Source organism: Ornithodoros turicata, chromosome 5, assembly GCF_037126465.1.
Source record: "Ornithodoros turicata isolate Travis chromosome 5, ASM3712646v1, whole genome shotgun sequence".
Lineage (NCBI taxonomy): Eukaryota > Metazoa > Arthropoda > Arachnida > Ixodida > Argasidae > Ornithodoros > Ornithodoros turicata.
Window position 1 is genome coordinate 36,864,975 of NC_088205.1, and position 15,615 is coordinate 36,880,589.

A 15,615-nucleotide genomic window follows, 5' to 3' on the forward strand; every position below is an offset into this window, starting at 1 on the left:
GTTATTGTACACAAGAATTCCTGCCTCTGCACAACAAATCAACTGGAGCTCTTTTCATTGCCTCCAACCAACTTTTCCTTGGAGAAGTCAGAATACGTGGAGTTCTTTCCCGTTTCAGCACCAACATCGAGTGGCGTGATTGAGTATAATGTTCCCGGCCTTGGAGGTGGCTTCTTCGATCTACAGTCCAGTTTCTTACACATTTAATGCAAGATTGTTCACAAAAATGGGGACGTGGCATCCACCACGGTAGGCACGACTGTGACACCAGACAACGTGATCCCTGTTCAGAGTTTTTCCTCTTCCCTCTTTCAACATGTGCATATTTATCTAAATTCGACACTGGTTTCTAATTTCGAGCACTATGCATATCATTCCTACCTGGATACCATTACCAATGCAAACAATGTTACTCAAACTCACACACTGTCCGCAATGTTATACGAACCAGATCCGGTGGGAGAGTCAGAAAATTTTGCCGTGCCTGCTGAAGCAAAAGGGATGTTTGCTCATTACAAACGTACTAAAGGATCTGCACTCTGTGATCTTTATGCACCAATCTTCAGTGACATCTGTCAGCAGGAAAAATTTTTGCTTAATGAAACCGATATCCGGGTTGTGCTGAGGCCCCCCCCCCCCCCCCCCCCAAACGACTGACGAATTTAGTCTTCTCTCTGGTCCCGCTGAGAATGAAAAACATGCAGTGGAGTTTTCACGCATTGTCCTCTACCTTCGACGTGTGTTGAGCGAAGACTTGAAACGACACCTGCCTCGTATCTCCTCCGAGGTTTGGAAATTAAGCACAGAACGATTGCACCGAACCAGTCTCAGGCGACATTCGATGACCTCTACAGTGAAATAGTTCCATCAAAATTGACGGTGTTGATGGTCAAGAGTGTTGCATACCAGGGCAACTTGCAGCGAAACCCTTTCAAACTGGAGCATTTTAAACTAAAGTGAGCAGTGCTCGATGTTGGCGGTCAACAGTACACGGATGACTTTGACTTTCCACGGGATATTTACACAAAAGGTTACATGAACTTGCTTCACAAACTGAAGCGCAAAGACATCCCCCTACCTCCAGGGGCCTATCAAAAAGAAAAATTTATGCTCTATTACCACCTCACACCAAACCTGGAGGTGCACTCACTCAGTCCAATAGTGCAGGCTAACGTTCGCCTTACAATGACATTTGCTGCAAAACTTACGGAAGCTGTGACTGTACTTTTTATTTTGGAGACTCCTCGTGTTCTGGAAATCAACAAAGACCGGCGAGTGAAATTTGTCTAGAGAAGATGGAAGAGTGGGAGTTCTATGCAACGTTTGCCCGCAACCATTGCACAAGGTCTTGCTTCCGTGGGACATTTGCATGTGACAAAATTGCGCAGCAAAAAGCCGAGCCTGGTCTTTACGTGGTGAACACCGCTCCCAGATCTTCACATGGAGAACACTGGACACTATGTCATATTGCCCGGAATTGAAGCATCTCTTATTTCGACAGTTATGGTACTCCTCCAGTGTACAAGGAATTTTACACATTCATTGATCACACGAAATCGTTTCACTATAATCGAAAACGACTCCAGGGATATGAATCTGCAACCTGTGGACTCTACTGCCTGCACTTCTCTGTTGTGGATTCCCACTACAAGAGTGTACTCGAAGGTTCTCACCAACAAATTTCAAGTTCAACGACAGACTTATACCAACTCTTGTGCGTAAACAATTCCAGAAAGGGAAGATGCTGTCATGCTGCAGTGTACTCTAAGAGATCAATAAAAACATGTTTGTTGTTTTTCAAACAAACTGATTTTATTTACTTATGTCAACAAAAAGGGTATACAATAAAGCATTATTGAGACTCTGAGATACACAACATTGTAACAATATTACAAGATAAGCTACATACAAAACTTTTGTGTGAGTACAAGAACATTGAGAGTATCGCTCCAAAAGTTACTTTTTTCAGAATAATACAAGACATGCTGCTTACAAGCATTGCTGTCTAAATCAAGTATACAATTACATTTGAGTCTCTGAGATGCATGCACAATATTATAACAATATTACAAGATAAGCTACATACAAAACTTTTGTGCGAGTACAAGGACATTGACAGCATTACTCCAAAAGTTTCATTTTTTTTTCAGGAATATTAATACAAGACGTGCTGCTTACAGGCATTGCTGTCTAAATCAAGCATACAATTATTAGAATAGGGATAACACAACTACAACCATTTGTGAGACACTGGACTTTTAATTACAATTACAAGTATCTGTGGGATAAAAAAAAAAGGCACCATACTTGTGTTGCTTGAAAAAGGCGTTGACTTCTCTTTTTCTTATTCAACATGTGAAATCCATAATGAAGTCTACGATACAGTCACCACTCTTTCATTACAATAGCTAATCACAAGACTGTCATACCAAAAGATAATGTCTCTACTCCATCTGAGCAAATATATCGCTTTGTGTCCCGAGGGTTTAGAGCTATTTTTGTCATGGACACGCTTTTGTTTACGTTGTCCTTCTGCACGATGAGGTTCTGTTTAACCCTGTGTATTGTGCCATGTTCAAGAGCGTCTGTGTACATGGAAAAGTGAAGTTTTCGTGCTTCACACTGCTTTACACCTTTGGCACGGTTGTACTGTTTCTTGCTACAGAGATCTAGTGCATACAGCTTGGGTTTCAAGCAACAAGAACCAAGTATATGATCACGAGGCATCTCATTCTGAAACTTGCCCAGTACCATTTTGTTTTTTGACGAATACAAAGGATTGTCTTGCTCATAGGCTGAGTTGTCCAAGTGATCGTCGGCTAGTTCAAGCAGTGACTTTTCATCGCTCAGCATTATTATATAGGAATCTGTGTCCATGTACAACAGTCTAGTATCGGGAGCTACACACATCAGATGATTGTGACAGAAGTCAAACATCTTAAGCTTTGAGAGTTCCAGTATTGTGAAACCCAAGTATAGTGGTTGGTTCATCTGAAGCACTGCCTGAGAGAACTGGAACAGGATTACATGAGCACTTAATGCTCGAAACTGTTTGAGGTTTGGTTTACGCAAGAGTTTCAACACTTGTTCGTCCGTCACTGTGAGGCGACAGTCTACAAATTGCTCACTTGCATACAACAGCGCCCAAAGACCGCATTTATCATCAATTTACTCTTCTGACGTTCGAATGTATTAGTGGCATATTTTTTCGCAGTTCGTGATTGAAATCCACATAGTCGCGGAGAAAAGGTTTCTGGTTGAATTTTAGAACTCTGTGAACCTTTGTGACTTGCAGTCCCAATTGCATGTACAACTGCAAATTGTGATAGTGAAGAAAGTACTTCTCTTTGTTAAACAATGTTAGCAGCAGCTTTGGCTCGATAGCTTTAGATGGAAGCCCAAACTTTTCCACCAACTGTTTCTAGTAGCCTGACAATAGGTCGTAGGGAATGGACATTTTCTCTGGTGCAACTGGAAGATCACTATGTCGATCATGAATTTCTTGATCATACAACAGATCCACTTCGAGAAAGTAACCAATAGATGCATCATGTGGAATGCGAGTTACATCTAGGTTCTCAATTTCTTCCTTTGTCAACCACTGAAACCCTCCATTGGGTAGCGACTCTCGCATTACTGATCCATACAGACCGTTAACGTCAATGTAGTTAATTATTCTTGTCGGCTGTGTTGGATCAAACTGCTCTGTTCCCGGAATATTTGCGGTCGCTTTTCGGAGAGAGCATTGTGTTAGACCTCCTCGCAAGCCATTCTCAATTAGCAGGTACGCATCAGGGTCGTGAATGAGTTCTAGTTGTATTTCACTCATTTTTAGTGCGCAGGACATGCTTAACCCTGGGAGAGATACGAAATGCAGGGGCTCAATTTTGTGCACATCAAGTGTCCATTTGCGAAAGTTTTGAAACACGTCTGCTAAAAGCAGTGTGTCAGTGAGCAGGTACAAATCTGAATATTCACCTAGACTTGTCATTTGGAATTTTTCGAAGACATTCTGCGCATGGTTGCAGTCTTCTTCACTTACTTCCACTCCATTGAGTGTATTGAAGAATTTCTCACGAGGTGGTAAACAAGGCTCATCATAGACATCGAAGTCAGTGATATGACTGTAGCAAAAGACCCCCTTGCGAACGACAAGTCTAAAGTGTTCTTCGTTTGAGAAAAACTGTCGCAGACAATGAAAGTTTTCCACTCCCTTGTCACGCAGATTTTTCACCAACATTTCAAGACTTGCATTTAGGAAACTCATACTGTCCAGGAATCTAAAGGACCCAACGTCAATAGATTTGAATTTTCGACAGCTGCTGGCGATCACTCTTATGTTCGATTTTTTGAGCAAATGCAAATGAGACACAAGGAAACTCATATCATAGTTAGCATTGTGGGCAATGATTGGAATCATCTGAGGTGTTTTGAAATTGAGGTTGCACGATTGACACAAGGATTGCCGAAACGTTCCACTTACATGGTCATGGTCACGCACTTTCTGTTTCTTTGCAAACGACTCTTTGCAAAAGTTACAGTGGGTGGCGGCGGCGTGCTGGCGTTCGTTCTCTTCGCTCATTTCCAGAGGTGCAATCTGTTGTATCCACTCCAGAATTTCGTCATGCAATCTGTGCAGTAGACTCATGAACACAACAACACAATTTGGTCCACGAAAAAGGTGTTTTTGGAGAACATTTGAATCGGATGCTCGTATAACTAAGAGGCCGAAGAAGGAGGGGATATTATCTTCATACACATTTCCTCCAACAAGACATGGTGACAGGACACTCTCAAAGTCATACACACAGTAGAAAGGTACTTCAGCCAAAAGACATTCACCAGCGAACTCTAACGTGTCTCCTTTCTTTGGATAAACTGTCTTGCCTACTTTCTGAAGTTTGCACATGTTTATATGATTACTCAGGACAGCTTCTGTAGTGAAACCCATGGTACATCGCTTGCAATGGAAACGTCCACGTTTTTGAAACAAACCATTGAAATTTGTGATTACCACAAAATGAGAATCAATCATGAGTAGGTCCACATGTTTTTCGCATTCCTCGTTCACAACTTTTATAGGATAGACAAATTTATCTTCCCTTTCATATGCATAGACATTAATGGTGACGCCATTTTGCTTTTCAAACATTTCTACTTCTTTGGGATACGCGATGGGAAATGACTCTGGGAGTACATACTGAGATATGTATGGCCGATACGAGGATGCTCTATGTCTTCGAAATCGATCAGCAGGATGCAATCCTGCTATCACAGAAAATGTGATACACATATTTTGCTCACCCTCGTTCAGACCGTAATCCACATTCAGTAAAGACCTATTCTTACATTTCAAGTCTGCAGGCAGCTCAAAGTCACTACAACCGATTAGTTCAGGCAGTAGACGTCCAACATTGATAATGCATGTGAGAATACGAAAGAGGAAAAAACCAGAGCCTTCGATTTCGAGACTTTCCAAGTTGTGCGCAATTTCACTGCCTGACTGAATAATAGCGGGTTCTATGTCACCTTCTGACCATACTGTCCTCACCTTGGAAGGCACGAATCGTGTATCAAGTCGTATCTCATCATCATCCACTGTATGTCGTCCAAGTTCTGCTTTGAGAAGGATGTAAAAACGTAATGGGAAACCAAAGTATCGCAACACACTACCAATATACTGCCCGTATAGATGAAAGAATGTCGTCACATCATGTCCAGCTTCGTCTCTGTCATGCAAGTGCAGCTCGAAGCGTCTTGTGTAATTTCGAAGTGTGCATAAAGTCTCACAGAATGGGATGCAGGGTGTCTCCAGTTGGTGAACGTTTGCCAGATGAATTTGGAGTCCTAGCAGTGTTGCGTAGAACTGTCGCTCATGCGGACCACACAAGTGACAGGTGACCATGATTTCTGAAGTTACTTTTTCTTGCCATTAGTGAAAATGATGTCTGGATACGCCAACTTCTTGCCATTGCGGTATCCATCCTTCTTCTCCATTTGGAGATTTGGTAACTGTCTCATCTCTTCCAGTTCTTCGTCCGAAAGTCGCTTGAATCTATTCGGAAGGTAGACTTTCACCTTGGTCTCATTGTCTGTCAGTAATTCCACATAGACAGTATCTCCATACATTGTCTCAATTCTGCGAATATCCAGAACATCAAATTTTTGATTCTTCGATAACATACTCATCTTTTGAATTTCTCCATCTCCCGACTTTTTCAGTTTGTTGAGTTTCTCCAAAATCGATGACATGCTTTCCCCGGAAAACTGAAAAAACGCATGGAGAAAAATTAGTTAGCTCAACATGTACTCAGAGGCAGCATACCTCTTCACACTCAGATTCTCAACGAAGAAAACCGAATGTGGGTGACGGTTTATATACGAAAGACAACTCAACATTTTTCGCAAATCATGACCTTGAATGTCTGAAGAGCGAACAAACATGCATATAGTCACGTTATATCTTGTCAGGCCTTTTGAATGTCTGCATCCTCCTCACACAACATGGTGAACGAACTTGTGTAGACATGTTATATCTTGTTAGTTCTTGAAACGTCTTGCATGGACATGTGCTATAGCCTTGAACCTACTGTCTGCATATTTTTTTTCTAACTTGCATAGACATGTTATGTCTTGCCAGATCTTTAAGACCTTGTATAGTCGTCTGCAAACCCGAACGTAATCTCCACATTTCTTTTATTATTTTCTCTTAAGTAGTTGCTGCACCACATTTCTTTTTTTTTATTATGTGGAGTCTTTAAAAGAAATATATTTATGAAGTTACGAGAGAGACAGTTATAAAAGCGAGTTTGAGATAGTAAAATATGCAGTAGCTCTTGACGGTGACACCAGAGTGCCATGGCAAAGGAGAGCTCAAGGTGGTCCGATATTGAAACTCAACCCGGTGGTTCGTGGTCCTCATCAGACAGTGATGAAGAAACACCAGATGGAGATGAGTGCGACAAATTGAACACAAGTGTCTTTTGCATGCTAGCACCATGTCGTCAGCAGCACAGATCGTGGAAAGAACTTTCCAGGTGTGGCCTAATGGAGACGAAACGAATGTCTTTGGTGGAGGCTTTCAAGATTGTCACCAACATTGTCCTCTTCCAAGAACTCCCGAAAAGTCTTCCAAACATTGGCGTCTGGGAGACTGCCAAAACCATGTATGCGAGTCTCAATAGAGAGCGTTTCGTTTTATATGACACACCATTCGGTTTGCTAACCAACTGGTCACACCAAATCGATGATTTGATGGACTACGAACAACAAATCGATCCTCTGTTGCTTTCAACAGAAAGCCTACGTTTTGTCGAAATCGCGGTGAAGTTGGGATACCACTCAACAGCAAAATTCATCACGCTGTTCGTGATTGACTTTCTCAATTATCGACTTGAAAACTAATGTATAGCAACTGCCAAATAAATTCAGATTCTATGAACAACTTTCTCAGTTGCCTCTAGCAAGTAGATTGGAGTGGTGTCTCTCTCCTACATGTGCTGTGAGTTTCTGAAACCTCACATAATATCATACTGTACAGTATTTCACTGTGAAAAAAAAAAAAGATGACCGAGGTCGGAGCATACCGGTTCATTACTCCTGCTTCGATAACCATTTCAGGGCAAAGTCAGAGTGAGAAAACAACGCTGGTAACAAGACTTTTGACTCACAGAGCATCCGTTTTTGACAAACCATTCGATCGTATATTTTATATATACTTATACAAGCAACCATTCTTTGATAAATTCCCCGAAGTCACATTTACGCGAGATATACCAGATAACTTGGAGAATGTCAGAAATTCTTTAATCATATTTGACGACTGTCTGGCTGACAAAGGTCGACTTACAGAAATCTGTAATTTCTACGTTGCTGGCTGTCACCATCTAAATTGTTCATGGATTTCTATTACACAATATTTATTCGTCAACGAGCCCCTATATCGGTGCATTCAGTTTAATAGCAGCGCTCTGATTTTGTGTCGTTCTGCTCATATAGCGGATCAGATGCAGTTACTTTCCCGACAGTTGTTTGGTCGAGGTAAAGGGGACTTGCTCTCCACCATATATAAAGATGCATGCAAGGAACCATATTCATACGCAGTAATCGATTTGTCTCAAAAGTGTCCGGACTACCTCCGAGTGTGGACAAATATTTTCCCTGACGACCGACGGCAGGTAGTATATAAAACATGAAGCGTGTGCGGAAGAATATTCATTTCCTGCACTTGCTGGCTAAAACAAAGTCGCCCGAACAACGTTACCATCTCCTGGAACATGCTACAAAGAATCAGTTAACAGCTATTAGAGAGATTTGTATAAATCTCTGTAAAGGGAACATCCAAGTGACTCCGAGTGTGCGAAAAAAAACTGAAACCTTATGCAACCCCAATTCGAGCATTGGCAAAACGAGACGGTAGCAAAAGTTCATTTTGTGGCAGGCTACATTAGTATGATGACCATCGACCTTCTTAAAAATAGACTGCTTCCTAAAACAAATTCCATGTAGCAAAAGCGAAACAAAAATTCTCTTTAAAGCCCCGTTCTTGTCATTGCACTGTGTGACATGGATAAGTGCGGGTGGTTTGTCACTTCTCTTGGATTCCATCCCAGTAAACCATCAGCGTCCTCAGGACATCCACAACTGATCCAGACGTCCTGATCCCTGCTGGATTTCCTGTGGACGTCCTCTGGACGTAGCTGAAATATCCATAAAAGTCCCAGAACGATCCGGAACCCATCATCCTTTAGACATCCACAGGATATCGTCGGGTTCTTCTTTGTGTAATGTAGCACGAACTTGCGAAGGGTTATCATCGTATCAGATCACAGCACATTGGTAATCACAAGTACGCTGTCATATATGTAATTTAACATTTGCACTACATGGACACGACGTCACACTGACAGATATGCATTAATTATCTTATGTTGATGGAATCTATACAATATTATTTGTAAGATATTATTAAACTAGAATGCGCGGAATAAACTCTCCTATGATGAACTATAAAAGTATTTCTAGATGATCGGCAACGTCTCTCTCACAGATACGCGCGTCGTCTGCTCCACGGAGACTCTCAAGCGGCTCTGCTTTGAGGAGGGAGCACCATCAACATCGTGATCACCATCATCATCTGCGCGCCTTTTCCTGCCTTTATTGTGTCAGTTGCGGTCTGTGGTACTTGTTGAACTTCAAAGGTGAGCTTTTGCAGTTCTATGTGGAAAGATACGCGAAGTGGTAACGATGCCAAAGGTGCGTGGTAAGCGCTACGTGTATATGAAGGCGCGGCGGGAAGTGAGAGAGTCTCTCACAGCGATTTCTGCAGACATCTCATACGAAGACAACGACCGTCACGCTTGTTGCTCGATTAACGAAGGAACTGTTCAATATGAACATTTGGAAAGCGATATTGGCGCAGAAGGAACGTCTAGTGATAGCAGTTCTTCGGTTGAATGTGCCGTAAGACCGAATATCGAAGAAGCGGTTTTGACTGCGTCGGCGAGTGTAGCACATTTGGAAACGGAAACATTGCTAAATGAGAACGCAAACGTGACACCCGGATGGGGTATAACAGAACTGGATACCGAACAACGATCTGAAGACCGCTCAGATTTATTGAGCTCTCTGAGCCCTCTAAAGCGTGAACTGCATGGCCCGAAAAGCGTCCGAATTCTTTCCGAACCGAATTCGGGACCGAACTGTTTTCGGAGAGCAGAATTCCGTGCCGAATTCGGCCCGATCTGGCCAAGCCAGATTTCTCCTCCGAAATGGGAAGTGGTGGTGGTGGTGGTGGTGATGGTGAAAGGGCTTGCCGTTGTCGGCCTCACGGCCGAAATGGGAAGTGACGCCAACCGAAAACGTAGAAGCAACCAGTGGCTATCCAGCCGGAAGGAGAACCATAGAAACGATGACGTAGCAATGGGGTTGACTGTTGCCGTGTGTGTGCGACTTCTACTTCTATGAATACAGAGATTATCTCATTGACCTGGATGGTTGAAAGGCGATGCTCCCCAAGGCCAGAAGTCTTCGGCCGAAATTCGGAGTGCATTTCGGTAGCATGCGGTGATGCACAGAAAAAAGTTCGGTCCTGATTTCGGTTCGGCCAGTTTTCGGCCAGTTTTTCGTGCCATGCGGTTCACCCTTAAGGCGTTGGGCAATTGAGCATAATGTGACGCACGCAGCTGTCAGCGCTCTTTTAAAGATTCTGAAACGTCACCCGTGCCACGAAGAGTTTCCTAGTGATTCACGTGCCCTGTTGTGTACACCTCGTAATACAGCATCGAGAACTTCGCGAATGGGCACTGGAACCTACTGCCATTTTGGCGTTGCTAGCGGGCTAACCACCACCTTATCCCATGTAAGCAGTCTACCAGCCTGTATACCGCTGGGCCTTAACGTTGGTGGTTTTCCAATTAGTAAGAGGTCGAGGCAACAGCTATGGCCTATACAGTGCTTAGCCAATGTACCCGGTGCAGATAGCCCATTTCTTGTTGGTGTCTACGCAGGGATCGAAAAGCCAGTTGATCGAACACAAACTGTCAGGCTCACAGGGCGAAAGGAAGATAGGGCATTTGGGGGCTTGCCTGGTTTCAGGATGGGAACAACCAATGCCTCCTTCCATGTATGTGGTAAAAATCCTTGTTGCCAAGACGTATTATACACATGAAGGAGAGCTTGGAGTGACCGCCCGTCAAGGTTTCGCAGGGTGGCATAGGTGATTTTATCGGGTCCAGGGGACGAGCCGGCGTTCACAAGCTGCAACGCTGCCTTTAGCTCGATTAGTGTGAAGTCACGGTCCATAACTTCCGGGGGATGGGGCCAGTCTTAGTGAAGTTCAGCTGTCAAACTGTGGACAAAACTGCGCTGTAGTGGCGTGGTCGAGGCAGACGCTGGAGTCGTTAGTACCACACAGAAGTCCGTCGCTAGCGTGTTTTCGTCTACACCCTTAACGATAGCCAAGGCCGCGAGAGGATTCTTTTGAGGGGGCGCCTCCTTCAGATCGGATTGTCCGCCAGATCTTCGTGGCCGGATCAAACGGTGAAAGGTGGTGGCAAAACTTACGCCAACGCTTCCTGTCCTCTTTCTTAAGTTCTCGTGTTACTTTAGCTTTCATCCGGCGGTATTCCACAATGTCCGTAAGTTGCCCTGTCCGACGAGCCGTTCTTTCTGCTCGGCGACGTAATGCTCTAAGGTGGTTAATTGCTGGGGAATGACCGATATGGCCTGTTACCCTTTTAGAGATGACCACCGCTTCCTGGATACCGCGGGTAATTGCTTGAGAGAGACCTCTGGGGACATACCGGTGTGCACAGACGTTCTGAGGCCCGCACGAAAAAGTCTCCAGTTTGTGAAAGAAATCAGTCCAGTAGTTGCTGAGAGGGGCAGTCTGTCGTGCGAAATATATAGAGGAAAATGATCGCTACCTCTAGTGTCGACGTCCGTAGCGCACGACAAGTGGCGAATTATGTCGGTTGAGCACCACGAGAGGTCCAATACATCGAGTGACGTTGGGGATCGCATGTAAGTGGGCTCGCGGTTGTTCAGCAAGCACATGTTATTATTCTCCATTGACTCCAGCAACCTCCTTCCCCTACCGTCCGTCCTTCGGCTTCCCCAGGCCGAGTTATGTGCATTGAAGTCACCCAGCACAAGCGCCGGGGCTTCCAGAGAACCAAGTAAGCGTTCGAGGTCACTCCACGGAACCTGTACCGCGGAACGGATATAGATACTGACGACCGTTAACAGCATGGGGCCAAGGCGGATCCTGCAGGTGACGTAATCATAAGAGCGATGACAAACTGACCCGATTTGCGCAGCAACGAGGTCATTGCGAACGTATAGCGCTGTTCTGCTCTCAGGGGATTGATGAGATCGATAGATTGTGTATCCATTGACGCGATGTGTAGAATCCATGCCGTGTTCGCATATAGCTATGAAAGGGAACTTGTACTGTTGTAGATGTAATTTAAAATCAGGGAGCTTGTTACGCAGGCTTCGAGGATTCCACTGCATTGCCATGGCCTTTCTATACAATGCCGTCATGCTGATGCGAAGATAATGCCTCCAGTGCCAGAAGCGCTTGGACCTCGGGCAGTTGCGACGCACCAGGAAAAGCAGAGATAATTGCCTTAAGGGCAGCAAGTACCGCTGAGAAGAGTCCCAGAGAAGGCATATCTTCAGAGGCTCGTGAGGGTAACTGTCTCCTCGTGCCTTCTGGTTCCATCACACTGGCGTAAGTGTTTGTACTGCCTTGATGGACGATGAGGCGGTGGGTGGCTGCTTGTGATAGGCTTAGCCGCGATTGTGTTCAGCGACCCCCGTTCACCTGGTGCAGATCGAGAGGGTAGTGCAGGAAATTCTTGTGCATTTTTACGAGACGGGAGTGTGGCACTACCACCCCTAGGAGCGTCATACGGAAGTCGTAGTGTCCGGTCTTGGTGCCTTTTGGTGGCGGCAGTCTTGACAGGACATAAAGAAAATGATGCGGGATGGCTGGATTTGCAGTTAGCACACTTTGGCTCTCTTTTATTGTTGCAGTCTGATCTCCGGTGAGGCCCGGCGCAGATGCCGCACTGTGTAGAACCTCGGCAATTTCGTGCAATAATGCCAAATCGTTGGCAGTTATAACACTGTATGGGGCCTTCTATGTACTCTTGGACTGTGAAGGTCTGAAACCCAAGGGCAATTCGGTGGGGAAGACGGATTGTAGGTTCAAAAGTCAGGATCACGCTCCGTAACGCGGTAAACACATCACTGCCATCTTCTGCCATGGAATGCCGAACCTGTCGCCGTGCAGATAAAACCCCTGCGTCTTTGAGGTAGAGCACGAGGTCGTCGTTCGAATACTCTCTTGGAACATCATATATCTTGCCCATATTTCTTGCGCACGATTGGGGTATTGATGGTATCACCGGAATCCCAGCTAAGCACTTAGCTGACAAAAGGTTGCGGGCAGCTGCTTCGGACCGTACGGAGACGAAGAGAGAACCATCTCGGTGGAAACGGTGGTGCATAACCTGTTGTTGGGCTAGCAGGCGTACTCACTAGCGACCGCATTAGGATTCACCTTCCAGAAGAGTAGTCACTAGTTGCTGGTCGAAACAGTACGGGAATACCGCCGGCTCGGTTCTTCCTGTAGGTGACAGTGATGAACGGGTCATGAAGAGAAGTGGCAAGGCTGCCATCGTTCATCTCACCTGTCTGCTGAGGAGCTGGCGGTACCGAAGTGTCCATGGTGTTATCGGGAACATTCACGGTCTCTGGATTGTCGGGATCACCAGAGGAAGGGCTCCCTACCCGTTGTCGTTTGGCAGGGCTGACGGGGACCTGTTGACCTGTGGTAAGTGTCATAGAGACGTTGGACCTCCCGTCCAGGTTACGGCGGGAGGTCCGTGAAGGTTAGATTGCTTCTTTCAAAAACTCTGAAAAAGCCTAAGGACTGCTCCACTTGACAACGGTTATCGTCGTTGCTGCATTCTTTTTTCAAAGAAAAAGAAAAGATAAATAAAGAGGTAGATAAAGAGGAGTGAAATATCGATTCGCAGAAAGGTCTCAGGTCATAAATCTCTCTCAGGTCATAATAAAGATTCCGTAATGCCTTTTTTAGGTAGTGAGTTCCATCTATGGATGAGAAATGAACAGGTAATTCATTAAAAATACGCGAAACATAGCAACATCCACGACCACAACCATAATTTGTAAAGGAAAATGGCATGACAAAGGTAAACCTCTTGCGTCTGGAGACGAAAAAAATATCCCAAACGAAACCAGTAAGACACACAGACATTATGCTGATGGTGAATTAATACTCCAACCAATTTCTTAGTTCAATGATGTTTGTGTGCGTAATCGAATTAAACTTAGACACCTCATCCTTCTTTTTGTATCAGAAGCGGGCAGGACTTTCGAATTCGCGGAAGCTATTAAAACTAGACGTGTATAGTATATGTTTTCTCTATGGAAGGGAGTGAAGGATGTTCAGGACTTCCTTCAAATCTGCGTACATACGTAAGGAGGGGGCAGGAGTCCGCCTGCTGTCCTGTTAACGCGGTCTGCCTTGGTGAACCGTGTCTTGGTTGCGAACGGTTGCGGGGCAGCATTGCTTGCACTACTACTCCATGGAAAGATTTTCCCTAATATTTTTAAAGCTTCGTGGACTTAGTGGTCCTATCGACTGTCTCTGCATTTTGTTTTGGTAACATGAAATTGCGTACCGCGGTATGTACACTAACTCCGTGCAATATCGGCGTTGCTCCGCGTTACATTCAGATATTGCCAGGGAAAGGACGTTCTAGGGAAGGTCCGAACCCCGGCCACTGGTACGTCCACGGAATGTCCCTAGGAGAAATAGCTTTCTCCCAAGGAGATTGCAATCTCTGTTAGCGGATGACCCATAGAATCCCCAGGACATTTTGTTCTGTTTGGGCTAAGTAACGTCTGTAACGTGTTGCCCCCAAGTAGAGGAACGAAAAGCGATGGCATTTTGTAGAGCAAATTTATTTACCTTCATGAATTGTTTCGAAAAAGTCACAGTATACATGTACACTAGTAGTAGAGAGGGGTTGAGAACCCAGCCCCATGAGAAACTACGGCACCCCCTACCCTGAGCCCTGCGCGTATTTTTCCCTGTGCGGCACGTGTGGGGAGGGTTGTCCGCGCGCTTATCGGCGGGGGAGGGCTGCGTGCGCGCTTATCCTCTCACATTTTTCAGCCTGGGCAGACTTCTTTGGCCGACTTCACATATTTTTCCGATAGAGCAGGTGAGCGGTTTACATGCAGAGACATACAAAGAAGGGCCATACACAAAAGTACAAGTGAAAATATATTTATTAATGCCATTCAAGTTGAGATATATTTAGTAAAGTCAATAGTGCTGGGAATTGTGATGCCAATGAGGTGAAGGAGAAAAACCCAGCCGAAAAACCTTCACCACCTGTAACAGGGCGGTGCTCGGGTGGAGGGCCGCTGTGGTGGGCGGAGCGTGGCCGGAGCGCTGCGTGCGCGCTTACCTTTCCACTTGGGCCGACTTCACAATTTTTTTCCGGTACATCAGGTGGGCGGCGCACGAGTGGAGGGCCGCTGTGGTGGGCGGAGCGTGACCGGAGGGCTGCGCGCTTACCATTCACCCTGGGCTGACTTCTTTCACCATTTTCCAAATTGGGCCGACTTCATTCCCGTGACAGATGGGCGGTGCTCGGGTGGAGGGCTGCTGTGGTGGGCGGAGCGTGACCGGAGGGCTGCGTGCGTGCTTACCCTTCACCCTGGGCTGACTTCTTTCACAAGTTTCCTACTTTTGCGTCGCGTGGCCGGAGGGCTGCGTGTGCGTTTACCATTCAGCCTGGGCCGTCGACCTTCGTCATTTTTTAGCCTGGGCCGTCCACTTTCGTCATTTTTTCAGCCTGAGTCGACTTGAATCGTAATTTTTCCAGCTACAACAGGTGTGCAGTTTACATGCAAAGGATAGCCATACACAAAAGTACAAGTGAAAATATATTTATTAAAGTCATTAGGAAGTATGACTCTGCGTGAATGGGAAAAACTTAGCCAAAAATCTGAAATAGAAGGAACACAATACACGTAACAAAGAATATTACAGGTATGATGCATTAGCAT